The 13,635-nt window shown below is 42.5% G+C and overlaps 1 protein-coding gene across 5 annotated transcripts in view; it reads right to left on the bottom strand.

The window, feature by feature from the left end:
- Nucleotides 1-13,635, bottom strand: part of sulf2a (sulfatase 2a) — a 43,309-nt gene that overhangs the window by 17,467 nt on the left and 12,207 nt on the right. For all 5 annotated transcript variants that reach the window (XM_072382758.1, XM_072382757.1, XM_072382761.1 and 2 more), the window contains exon 2: nt 9,137-9,206. The gene's annotated coding sequence lies outside the window, so the exon portion shown is untranslated. The remainder of the gene's footprint in view (nt 1-9,136; nt 9,207-13,635) is intronic.

Genomic DNA, 13,635 nt, shown 5'->3' with positions numbered 1-13,635 from the left:
CCTCGGGTTCCGATAAGCTCGGCACTCTTGCAGACATTTTTAGGCGACAGTCAGAACCTGCATAGCAATTTTCAGTTTGAATACACCAGCACAAAAGAGCAATGGTTAGACTTGAAAAGTGAGGGTGAGATTTCTGCCGAGTTTAAATGACTGTGTGTGAAACATTTCTCTCTGCTGATACTGTTGAAAAGGTTTGCCTCTATATGTGTATTTTCTTATTTATATATAATATTCTTCTTTTACTTTAATCTTTAATCATTTTGTGGAATGTTCTGCTCACAGAGTAAAATATAAATGTGTGTAATTTTAGCGCTTAAGACATCATTAATGCAGTGATTATGTTGCTCTGAGAAGAGCAATGAAGCCTAAGACAACTTCAAGGGTATTTGGTGCATGGCACTGCAAACCAGGCTTCATAGTTTTTCAATAATTTCAATTCTCAGTATGTCTGTGGATGTCCTGCAGAACTGACAATAAAGCTGACTTTGACAGGTGGCTGGCCTCGTGCTCTTTAGGACAAATGGAAGAAAACTGAATCAGTGAAAACAGGTAAAATTTCATGAAAATATGCACAAATCATTGGAAGCTGTAGAGATATCACGCCAGTGTCCATAGTCTCAGAATGAGAGCTTAAATAATCACTTCTGGGTGTTATTTTGACCTGTTCAAATCTTGGTCATGCACTGTACACAGTGATGTAGCACATGGCATACACACATATATGGAATAAACCCTCTTTTTATGTCAGCATTAGTGTCAGTATATCCACTACAAAATCCTCTGATGTGCATCACATTCAGCAGTGTGGTGCAAGTCTGTCTTTTTTTTTTCCAAGAGAGAATAAGGCAAGGCCAGCCTATCTCTGATTTTGACTGGCTGAAGGCGAGAGGTTGCTGCCTGCATAGGATGAGTTGGTTAGGTGTGAGCATGAAGTTTGAGGCATTAATTTCATACTGGTGCCAACTCCCTGAAAACAAGCTGCAAAACTTGTGCGCATAAATACTCTTGGCCCACTTTTGGGTCAACTATAAATGGGTCACATGTCAGTGTTTATAAGAAAGGGTGTTTGTCGTTTCCTGGGCAGATCTCTTAAAAATGAGTGCAGAATGTAGGAGAATACACGCTTTCCTTGCTATGACTGCAACACTGGGCATAAAACCATTATTTAACTGGTCATTTTAAGATTATAGTAGTGCAAAAAATATCTGTGAAGTATTGTATATATGTGGTGTGATTGAAAGTTAGACTGAGAATATGACATTATGTGAATACATAATGTGTGCAAACATACAGTAAAGTAGTCATTTTGCCATCTCGTTAGGTTTAAGAAAGGATTTTACTTTCAAAATCTGGAAGTGCGGAATGATCTGTTAGGGTTAATCAGAGGTTGAACTTTTTGTGGATATTTGTGTCCTCACCAGTTTGTTGAGTCTGCACAAACAACCAAAATGAGTGCTGACTTCATAAGAAAGTCAGTGCCCAGAGGTACCCAAATGACTGTCATTATGGTGTGCAGGGACGTTTTGCTGAGGTATTCATCCAGCTTTTCACCAAAATAGTAGTTACTGGACTTAACATCACTTCTGTGAGTACTTACATGGCCTTTTTTATGAGAGGCTGTGCAAGATGGCTTGCCATTACCACCATTAACACCTTTATCATTAAATTATTTAACCATGCAGAAGTTACATTATTCTCTTTTACTTTCTTTGTTATTCTTTTTTCTCCCACACAGAAGCAACACATTCAACTAAGGACAAGAGCTATTTTTCTCATGGTTTTTGGAAACCATGAGCTGGCTTTTTGAGCTTGACCCACATCTAGAACGGGGAAAAATCTTCTTCAGACCTAAAAAAGAAATGGGAGATTTGGGAACAGAGAATATAGGCAGGGTGAGAGAGAAAGACAAGGTTAGGAAAAGAAAGTCTGTATGATGGTGTCAGTTCTGACAAAAGGCCCAGTCATGATGTGTTCTCACTGGAGAACAAAGAGCTCTGACAGACTCCCTGAGTGTACTCGGCTGACTATAAATACACACACTCAGACACACAGCAACCAACAGACACAAATACACCCACACTCTGTGTATCAGACTTCCAACTTTCTAACAAGGGGACATAAAAGGAGAAAATAACAGTTAATCTCATTTTCTCTGAATCTGGAGGAAATGAACAACATCATTTTATTGTACCTTTCTTAAATTAGCAGGAGGCAGCACTAGAAGGACATCACACAATTACTGCTGATCCATTTTTTGTCCTCGAGGTTGAACAAACTAATTCATTGAAGAATTAATGAGACTGAACTGCAGCCACACATCAAATGACAATGTCAAAACCTGCTACTGTGAGGCTGTTTTGTTGACTGAACTCAGTCTTAATCTCGCTCCAGTTTTCACTTTCACTCTCACACGTCCACTCTGCGCTTCCTTTCCGTTTCCAGCAGCAACCGCACGGCATGTGGGGCTGCCGCGGTGGTCTGCAGGTTTTTTTGAGGGCTTCAACGAGGGTGCACGGCAGGGTCAGACCTTTCCCCCTCCTCCCCTGCACCACTGCGGTGCGCTCCATGAGAGCCCACAGAGAACACAGAGGTGTTAGAGAAAATAAAAAACAGAGCCTCGTTTGTCACTGACTTGGGTTTAACCCCCCACAGCGCCACCTCTCTGGGTTTAAGATTGACAGATTGAGCCACTGTCAATGGTGTTCTGTAAATACGTAGCTGCTTTCCCTTCAGATGGGCTTATTCTGGAAATGCGCCTGCTTTGCAGTCTATGAGCATCCTTGTTTTTCCTGTCCAATTCAGGTTTGTATGGGAAAGCCATTTGTGATGTGTCCCTTTGACACAGGGGTTGACAGCCGAAATAAGTGAGCAAGCTGGTGGACAGGACAGCCCGCTGAGTGATGACTGTTTGTTATTGGCACTTATTGACCAGAGTCAAAGCCCCCCTACAGTGTCACATCTCAACTAAATGGATTATAGACACATCAGACAGGACTCACTGTTCCACCGACCTAACTACCTTATTGAGATCCCAGAGCAGCAAACTGACTTCTGTATGACGCTGCGAAACTGTTAAACCAGTCACAAGTCAAACTTTGCTCAGAATGTAATCTGTGAAGAACTCTATCACACTAAAAAGGCAGGGGGGGGTGCTCGCAATATTGCAGCAATTTTTCTAAATAACGTCTGCCTCTCGTTTGCAAGCTGCACACGTGTTGGTAAAATTAGATCCTACTCCACAGGGCTCAAATGTTTTTAGCCATCATCTGTCGTGTTTTAATTACATGACATTTCTCCTCATCATCAAATTAGCACCTGCAATGGGGACTGCTCCTAATGGTACTGACTTAATGATGATTATAGACACTATCGGTTTCAGCTTTCAGTAAACAACTGCTCACTAAATAAAGTAGACAGCTCAGATAAATCAGTACACGGACCAGAAATTGCAGAAGCCATCAGCTCTATAGACTTTTTTTTTAAAAACAAACTGAGAAACTTTGGCTCTGGACTAATCACAAAGGCTCTACATGGCAGGGTGTTACACTGAGTGGATGCAGACCCCTGTGGCCGCAGTGAGAGCCATCTTATCTTGTGTTAAGCATACCCTTGGGACTCAGAGAGGCAACAACTGCCTCTGGACTTCTTTACTCCTCCCTTTCTCTGTCCTTACCCCCCACTTTCTCAAGCAGCCTTTCTCCTGGCCCTTTTGTCAGAGGATTACTGATGGTTTAGAGAGGAACACACTGATCCATCCCTCCCCTATCGGAACCACACAGGAGGTTAAGGCTGGAGCACAGAGGGGAGACCAGCACACAATGATCTGAATTACAGAGACTTTCTATGTATGGCCACTTATATCCCACCCATTTGCTCTACTCAGATCATATTCAGCACCTGTGGTTTTCCCAGCAGGAGTCTTGAGTTGCATGCCAAATTCCTGATTTTCTGAACCCTAACATGGAGTTTAACTGAATCTGAGTCTTTTGTTCTGTTTAAACACAAACATGTTTGATTGTCCTTGCAATTGTCATGGTGAAAAAACAAGCTTCAGGTGAGACCATGATGCAGTCTAACTGCACACACTAAACACACACACAGCCCATCACATCCCTCTGTGGTGTGAGAGAACACAGGCAGTCTCCGCCTCTACAGGTCGGGATCCATCTCTCTGCTTTGTCTCTGGGACAGCTGCCCAGACAGCCCATCTGTCTGTCCTGACCCATGTTTGGGACCATAGAGGGAGCCTGAGTGGCCCATGAAGGGGATCTTTGGCATGTCGCCCACTCGGTAATGACAGCGAAGCCACCAGCAGCTCGCCTAACAGCTCTAGAGGTCTCTCTGTGGTGCTACAGTATTGATATTGTATCGGATTGCAAAGGGCTTGGCAGCCATTTAATGAGCGCTTAGATTGATCAGGCAGTCGTGGCTCTCTCTTTACTATGGATGATGCTTATTGGCTGTCCCCGCAGCCTCCACGCACCTCTGATCTGTGTTGATACCTCTGAAATATGCACACAAGAACACACACATGGGCCAGTTGTTTACAAACATAGGAACATTAAATATTCCAGAATGAAGATTGATATTAAATATTTACGCTACTGTTGAACAAAAATAATTTCAATTTTGCTTTAGGGGATTTTACAGACCACTAACCTAAAGTCATTACAGGCTTCTTGCGCTTTGGATCCATATATCTCATTTTGTGTCCAGTCAAAGTGCAATGAAGCTAAGCTGCTTGACTGTTAGTTTTTCTTGGACAAACTGTGAAATTAAACTCATATGATAATAACATATGATAATAATAAAATATGTACTTGATGCAATTCTAATAATTGTTCTGACAAATAGAATATGGAGTGAGCAATTTCACAGAAAAAAATACTATTTTTTATCTTGATAAAGAAAATTGAACAACTCATAATAATAAAAACAAGAAGAAAAGACATTTAGAAAAATATTTGAACATTTACTCAGACTCGTGCCTTTAAATAAATACATGAACACCTGACAAACTGGCCCTTTGTGTGTAATATCTCTTACTTTACTACTGAAGTTTATTGTGGAGTATAAGTGGACACATAGGTAGGCAAAGGTCAAGTCAAGAGAGAGTCAAAGAGGGAAAGATATCTAACCAACTGCCTGTTGGCTTCTATAATGGACCCTCACCTTTACATTCCTCCTCTTTATCTTTACCTGTCTCCACAGGCTCGTACCAAGGTCACAGCAGCGTCTCTGGGACTTGACTCTGTCCTATTAGCCCTCCATTAGGCTCATGTCAGAAAGCTAGCCAGCTGTCACCCCCCCTGCGGTTGTGATCGTGACCCCTTCTCAGCCCCTGGACCCCCCCTGGGATCTTCAGCAGGGAAGTAACAGGATGGAGGTAGAAATTAAACCCAGCTCAGTACTCAGAGGAGAGGACATTGTGATTACTTGTCAGCTCAGAGACCACTCCATGGCTGTGCTGGCAATCGGTCACACTGAAATGTGATGTGAAAACCTCCACTACTGAATGCAGGATAAGCACAGATGGAAAGGTATGCATTCTGATTAGGCCCAGTTCAAAACATTCTCAACACACAGTCAATGGCATCCTGCTGCTCCCCTCTTTTGCTTTATTTTCTCTCATCTATTCAAAATGAATGAGCGTGGCCTTGATGAAGTTCATCAACCTTGTGTTGCAATTAGTGCTGTGTCAGAGCACAGTTTCCCTAATAGCATAATTACCCCACCATCAGCCAGCTCTTTGACCACTGCCCCCACACAACACCAAGCCACCATCCATCACCTCAAATGGAACATAAAGCACCAGATGCAATGTGGAGATGGATCCAGCTTTTCAACCATGAAGGGATTAACAGGCACCTATGCCCATTTACTTTGGATCACATGGAGCATAAAGGTCAAATAGATTCATGAGAAAATGCTGTGGATGCATGTCTGCATTTAATGAACAATATATTGAACCAGGATTACTGTTATATTCTCCTAGATGTGGAGTAACAAAGTATTGAAAGAAAATGGGGAGTAAAGCCTTTAGTGATGGCAATAAAATGGCCAGAAAAGTCATAGGATAAGTAGGCAAGAGAGGGAAAAGAACATTAGAATACCTTAATCAGAAGCCCTTTTTACACAGGTAACCCATGTTATCATCTGGCTCTGGAGTGTAATGTGAATATGTTTGAATTGTCGACATTCAGTCAGATGACTCTGCAGCTGAGGCAGGCTTTTATCGGCTCCTGCTCGGCTCGGTCTCAATGGAAACGCTACCAGCAATCGTACATGTTCATTTTCATGCTGGCTGTTGGATGCTGTAGTGAGGTAGAAAAAAAAAAGAAAATGGGCACATGAGAAGTCTCACCAATCATCTCACGTGGAGCCTCTGAAACTGACAGCAACAACTTGCAGGCAAAAAGAAATGAGTTTGATCGATTTTTCTTTTTCTTTTAAACCTGTTTTCAAAGAAAAATGAGAGCTTATCCTCTGTCCTGCAGTGTGAGGCTGATGTCTGAGATCAGAAGTAGCAAACTCGCTTGATTAACACAGAGTTGTGATTGTCAGAAATTCTTGTTCAACACAGCCTGAAGGATAGAATGTAATGTATTGACACGCGTGTTCTCCGGACAGTAGAGGTAAAATGCACAGCAAGTTTAAGCCTACAGAGCACTGAGGATAAACCCCCTACAACACCCTGTGGGAAAAGCTATACCAGACTTGTTTTACCAGGTGTATCCAAGCTTAAAAAACTCATTTAAACATGTTGCGGGGTAAAATCAGCAGGAAGGAGAGAGGGATATTGTCTTACTGTTCTTCAGGTCCAATTAAATATTCTTATATTATAGTTTAGGGAGTGTAAAACAATACAAGCTAACGAGACTTCCACTTGGACCTTCACCAGCTTTACAGGGTTTTTCACACGCTGGCCAGTGACGGCATACTTCATGTCCCCATGTGTTTTGTGAGCTCGCTCTTAGGCACAGCTGTGATTAAAAGATATCAAAGTGATGATCTTGACTACAGGAATGGTGGACTGGAAAGAGAGGAGGTTATTTTGTGGAGCTCAGATGAATGCTCCTTTCAGAGCCATCGCCCCAGATTGCTTATGTTAGATGAGTGGTTATGCAAGTGACTGAAGAGGGTTTTTTTTGAGTGAGCACACACGTACACTTTCGTCACAGCCAGCCGCTTCCTTACAAATAGTGAGCCGACTTCCCAGCAAGCCGATGGGAGCTGACACACAGCAAAAGAAAGAACTGCCACTGTGTCGTTACTTTAAGGCATGGCCGGAGCTCTGAGTGGCCTCACTGTGTGTGGCGCCTCAGGTTGGCACAGTCACAGGGGGCTTTATTGGGGTGCCGTCCTGAGCTTCAGGCAGCATGCCCAATGTTGACAAAGCCTCGTATCGCCTGCTGTCAGCCCATTCTGTGCGCACCCGGCGGAAAGAATCAATTAGGCCTCGCTCACAACAGCGCACTTTAATATTTGACTTTTAATCAGTGGGCAGAGGGCAGAATGGAGCATGGAAGTAAGCTGGCAGTTTCCGTCTTGCTGATGTGGAAAATGAGGCCCAGGAAAATATTCCAGGAGCCCCACGGTATGTGTCACATGCCCCTTATGAAGACCAACCGGAGGGGAAACTGCCACCTACAGAAAGGTGTTCCCTTAAAGCATGAAGAAAAAATATCCCTTTGTCACTCATAAGATACCAAATCATCTTATGCAACCTCATAACTCACAAAGTTCACAAACAAGCAGCGACAACAAGCGGAGCTCTGTGCAAAGGACAGTGGTTTGAGTCAAAAAAGCTGAACTGAGGAGGTTTTCACTCAGTGGATGAACTGTGCTTTTGAAGAGTTTCTCTTGAAGACCTGACTTTTATCTCGTAGTGCTGAAGCCCCCCTCTACCAACAAAAAGATGAGGAAGAAAGTGAAAGGTGAATGTTGTCCTCACAGTGGAGATTTGAAGTGGAAATCAGTCCTCAAACAGAATACTTACAAGAGCTGCAGCATTCACCTGTACGCTCTCGCAAGTGCCACAGACTCAAAAAGAAAAATCAGAGTACATCTCCCTCAAACCTACATGAAAAGTTCCATAGTCAAGCATATTTCTTCAAAAACCAACTATCACAGCTACACTGGCAGCCTTTTGTAGAGACTTGTTAATCCAAATGATATTTTCCCATACTGTTGTTTTTCTCAGGTGGTAATGAGTCAACGCTGCACAGCTGTGCACATAATATGCCCACATGCATTGAGCGTGGCTTCATCTGCTGCTGCCCAACTGTTCACACAGGAAGGCACTGATCACAGCAAATGCACCAGCATGTTACAGGATATCTGTAACACTGCAGCACCTCCAACTAGAAGCCCCAGCTGCTTCAGTAAAGACACGAGGCTCTTTAACAGCCCAAAACCACACAGGTAGTGATGAGGTGGAGAGGGGGTGCAAATATTCGGATTTTAACCAATAATTCTGAGCTTTGTTATCACTTCTTCATTCTGGTAGTATCTCCCAAAGCCTCACTCCACCTCCTGAATCTTTCATTTCACTCTCCTTTCTTCTTTTCATTGCCATTTTGGACTCATGGCCAGTGAGGTAGCGTGTGCTGTGACCACACAACACACACAGGCTCTTTGATCATGACTTCCATTCCAGTGGAGCCAACAATAACCATTCACTTATTAGTGCTGAACAAAGGGCTATCTGGCCTGCAGATTAAATTAAACATTTTAGACTGACGGAGACAGAGGGACGAGTATGAGTCTGCTTCAGTGATGAACCTGCAGTAAACAGCGGTGACTGTAACTGTATCACATTCTGTTTATTTCCTTTGGGATGTGTACAACGCATTGTCAGAGCAATAATAACCCTGAACTAAATTGTTTCTGCTCAGATGGAGGAATGATACCCACAGAGGTGCAAGAAACACATAAATGTAAGATAGAGCCTGTGTCATTTTATCACTTGGTTTTAGTGATGAAACATGAGGACATGGCCTTGCATGCACTGGCCAACCTTTAAAATTAAACATGTATTGAAAAATGATTAAGAAGAACAGCAACAGAAACAAAGCCACACTTATGAAAGCTGGGGCTGAGGGAGGCAAAGTGAGCACGTGGGGAACAACCTTACCTTCTTCTTCTGAACAAGCTGCCTCTGATCTTCTCCTGTTCCTCAGAAATCAGCCTCAGACTGCAAAGTTCTGTAAGCAAACAGAATTAATGAATTCTTGGCACACATGCTGCATTTTAATTATAAAACGTTTGTATTCTGATTCATCGAGGTGTAATCCACCCTTGTTTTGTCTCTATGCTGCCTACATATGTAATAGTCCAGATGCCACTAACAGGAACCCCTCCTCTCACACCTATCTCAGAGATGCTGACACATCTGTTTAAAGCCAAAACAAAGCGGTGAGATCGGGAAAGGGAAGTAAATAACCCCTCGTGTTATGCCAGGCCACATGGTATTCACAGTAGATAACAGCCATGTTTGACTGATGTTTCCATGAGGAAGAGCCTGTCATTAGACCAAAAACAGGGAATAAAAAATCTGGCCTGATTTTTAAAACAGAATTATCTTTCGCCCTCCAGAACATTTGCAATGCTGATATTGATACATTTGTGCCCGTAATGCTACTGTCTGTAAATACTGCTCACTTTCAGTCAGGTAGACAAGTAAAAATCTTTACACTGCTTTCAGACTTATAGAGCTTTAAAACGAGGTGTCAAGAGGCAGCCAAGGTCCAGAGTCATTGTTCACCCAGGTGTGCCAGGGTGAACAAACTTCAACATCTCCATGACGCACCAGTGTGGCAAACCACACACGTCCGTGCATTTGTTAAGTACAGCATGGCTAAGAATACTGGAGAGCCTTATATGCCCGCTGTTATCCCACTGCCAAGGCACGTCTGTGACCTCAGCTGCTCTCTGCCTGGGCCAGCACTGCTCGCCACACATGGGCACCAAGGAGAGGTGAGTCTGGCCACCTGTGCCTGTCTGTCTGTCCATTTGTGGCCGTAAAAAAAGCTTAAGATCTCTGTCAAGGCTTTCTTTGCACTCTGTAGTATATTCCAAGATAACTTAATACCAAACTGACAGAGGCATTTAAAGCCAAGGACACATGAGGAGCAAAAGCTTAAGTTGGCTGACAACAAGACAAAACAGTCGAGACGTAATTTATTTTGACGGGATTTTATGTGGTCAAAGATGACATCCACATAAATGAGAAGCATTCAGCAGACACAGCAGGCTGCAAATTGCAAAAGTGATTTACTTTCTTTTTCTCTCACTGAAATAGAGGAATGACAGGTTTAAAATAAATAATCAGACAGGAGGAGGAAGAAGGGAGGGAACTGGAACAGGCTGTGGGTGACAAGGCAGTGTGACAAGCGTAGCAACCGCGAGAAAATGCGACACCTGGCCTTGTCCTTGGTGTGAATAAGGGGATGATACATCAAAAAGTGACAGGGCAGAAAGATGGTTATTATCCTGGCAAATAGCAAGAGGTGAGGAAGAGTAGAAAGTGACTATTTATAGTGGTGAAGTAAAAATACACCAGAGGTTTAGTTAATATTCCTTCCAATAAGGAGCGTTATATAAGCTACTATATGCTCCTGTACTTACAAGTTTAACACACAAACAGAGTAACATCTCCACATATACGTTACTAAATCATCTTTTTCACTCAGACAGTGTAAATTGGAATGAGTTCTTTGTTTGGGTTGATCCAAATTAAGTTTGACCAAGAGGGTAATTAAGCTGCAGCTAGAGGCCCTGTTTTCTTTGACTGGGTGTATTCACCGAGTTGGCTGATTGATGTCAGTGTGCTGGGACCCCTGCCCTGGCTCTATTGATCCTGCATCCCCAGCCCTATCTGTTGCCCAATTAAGAGTTCACTAAGCCATAATTCCTAATCAACACCACCTTCCTGCCAACATCTCTGTGTTCTCTCTGTTGCTTTCTCCCTTCTATTTTGTCCACTACTCCTTCACTCCGGCTCTGCTAAATGTGCTATCACAACGGAACAATAAGAATGGAACTCATCTGCGTTGGTAATGAGATGGGTTTTGAGAGGTGTTAAGGTTAGAGAAGAGAGCCTCATTTCTCTCAAATTAAGCCCGGGGTAGACAGTGCAATTCCTTGTACATCACTGGGAATCAGCTGCATACCCAGCAGTCAGATTTTAAGGATTAGAATGAACCAAGCTACTTTGGTTGTAGAAATCTGGGATGTGTCTGAGTGTCAGGCGAGGTAGATCAAAAGATTCATTAGATGAGAATTAGATCAAACACAGTCAAAGTTGTGTGGACACACGAGACAGAGAGTGGAAGAGTGAGAGTGGTCGACATGAAAGAAATAAAAATCCAGGCGTAGGAGCCAAAATGCTGCCTGACTCAGAATTTCTTTAATTGCCTGGAACATACTGTCATGTTGGAAAAAAAAGAGAGTACGCTGTCTGAGGTTCTTAGTATCAGAAAATTACATTACAAAAAATAACTACCTTACCAGGTCTCAAAATACAACATCAGATGAATGTTATACTGTGTCATTATCAACAAAAAATAAGCTAAAATCCAGAGGCACGGTGTCGACAACGACATACATCATTGCTGCTTCCATTGGAATTAAGAGGGTAAATAACAGCCAGGTGCAGCTAATTAAATGCTCTTGATTAACTGACGATCAAGTGCAAGCACCTCTATAAAAGAAGACATTCTGGCAGCTTACTGGTCTGGAGCATTCAGGTGTGTGTTAACACAATGCTTGGCAAGAGAGGAGCAATAGTTACTGCCCATCAATTTAGTAAGGGTTATAAGAACATTTTCTTACAATTAGCAGTCAATTATTCTGGACTGAGAAAGATTATTCACAAGTAGAAAACATTCAAGACAGTTGTCAATCTTCCCAGGAGCTGTAATGCTCGGAGAAACTGTAACGAATCCAAGAGCTATATCTCAGACTCTGCAGGCCTCAGCTAGCATGTTAAATGTTAACGTTCATGACAGTACAATTAGGAAAAGGATGGAACAAGTATGGCTCGCGTGGAAGGGTGTCAGGAGAAAGCCGCTACTCTCTAAAAAGAACATGGCAGCTCAGAACAAACCACAAGACTTCAGGAACAATGTCCTTTGGACAGATGTGAGGATGTTTGGTCATAATGCACAGGACCACATCTGCCAAAAACTAAACACAGCATATATGCACAAACACACCAGCTGCCAACCACAGTAGCAGATGGGTAACGATTGGGTCATACAACAGGACAATAATCCAAGCACAGCAGAAGATTGAAATGCTGTGGCAGGACCTTTAAAAGTCCCTGGTTTACAAATACATGCACTCATATACAATTATTTGTAACCCTGCACTAAGCACATTGAAGACTCATGCACCTGGTTCAGTCTCATTGTTTAATTCAGTTTCCATATCCACTTTATTCCATTCAGAGTCACCATTATCCAGTACATTATCTGCAATGTACTATGGACTGATTAAATGCCCAAGCATAGGAAGCTTTTCCACAAGACGCAGAACCGAACAGAAAAATCAGACCCGTCTTCCTTCATAACTGTTTGCACATTCATTTCTTGATCTGCCCACCTCAAGGATGGTGCAGTAAAGGAAAAAACAGTTCATACACAAGTTAGTTGAGCCTCAGTGTATCTAGCTTTAAGCCTGTAATCCCTTTGCATTGGTATAGTGAGAAAATCCAATTTCAGAGATCTGTAATACCATAAACCTTATTAGTCACAACAATGACTACTACACCCAGAGGGTACGGCAAGCTGCAAGTGCAGGGGGGTAAGGTAGCTGAAGTTGTTACGTACACAGAGAGAAAAGGTGGTGAACAGAGAAATGGAGATTAGGTAGAGTTGGAGTGTAGAAAATCAAGGAAATGAAGAAGACATAAGAGTCCTGGTTCGGCTGCGATGCCTATAAGGTACCATGACTTGGTACAACATGATGAAATGGGAATCACACTAACATTTGCTGGGATGCCAGTCAGTATTCTTGGTTAGCATTCTCACTGATGCTGAGCGCATTGTGCCTGTTATACCGAAGACTCAAGAGACCTTTCTGGTAGGTTTCTTTGTAGGTTTGTGACAGCTCTTCTTCTCTTTTATACATTTACTATATCATCTCTTGTTCTTGTTGTCTTTTTTCTATGTGAATTTCCCAACAGATAAATTAGAGTTGGCCTGGGTTAGCATGTCTTACCATCACCACTGCGTCCTGCGTTCATCTCATCGTAACATCAATGGGCCACTTATCCTGCTGTTATCTGACTGCTCTCATTGATTTTTTTTCCTAAATTCAGGAGAGTGGGATGTGTCTGTTTCTTTTGCTTTACTAATAGGCACCACCTCAGCATGGGTCTCTGCTGAAAGCAAGCAACAGAGCAGACACGGACATAAAATATAAAAACACATGCTGAGATGAGAGGAATATACACCAGCATAAAAAAATGAATAAAAAAAAACAATAAAAACTCTTCAGATTCATAAGTCAGTGACTCAAGAGGAGAAAATGAAGATGACAGTTATTATGGTAATAATAGCACCTGGTGCGATAAGATTTTGCTTATCAGAGAAGGGAAGAAAAGGCTGAGAAAAATGGCATTGAACTTGA

The sequence above is a fragment of the Leuresthes tenuis genome, unplaced genomic scaffold, assembly GCF_036924035.1.
Source record: "Leuresthes tenuis unplaced genomic scaffold, fLeuTen1.0.hap1 SCAF_3, whole genome shotgun sequence".
NCBI classification, from domain to species: domain Eukaryota; kingdom Metazoa; phylum Chordata; class Actinopteri; order Atheriniformes; family Atherinopsidae; genus Leuresthes; species Leuresthes tenuis.
This window is presented reverse-complemented; position numbering and strand designations above follow the sequence as displayed.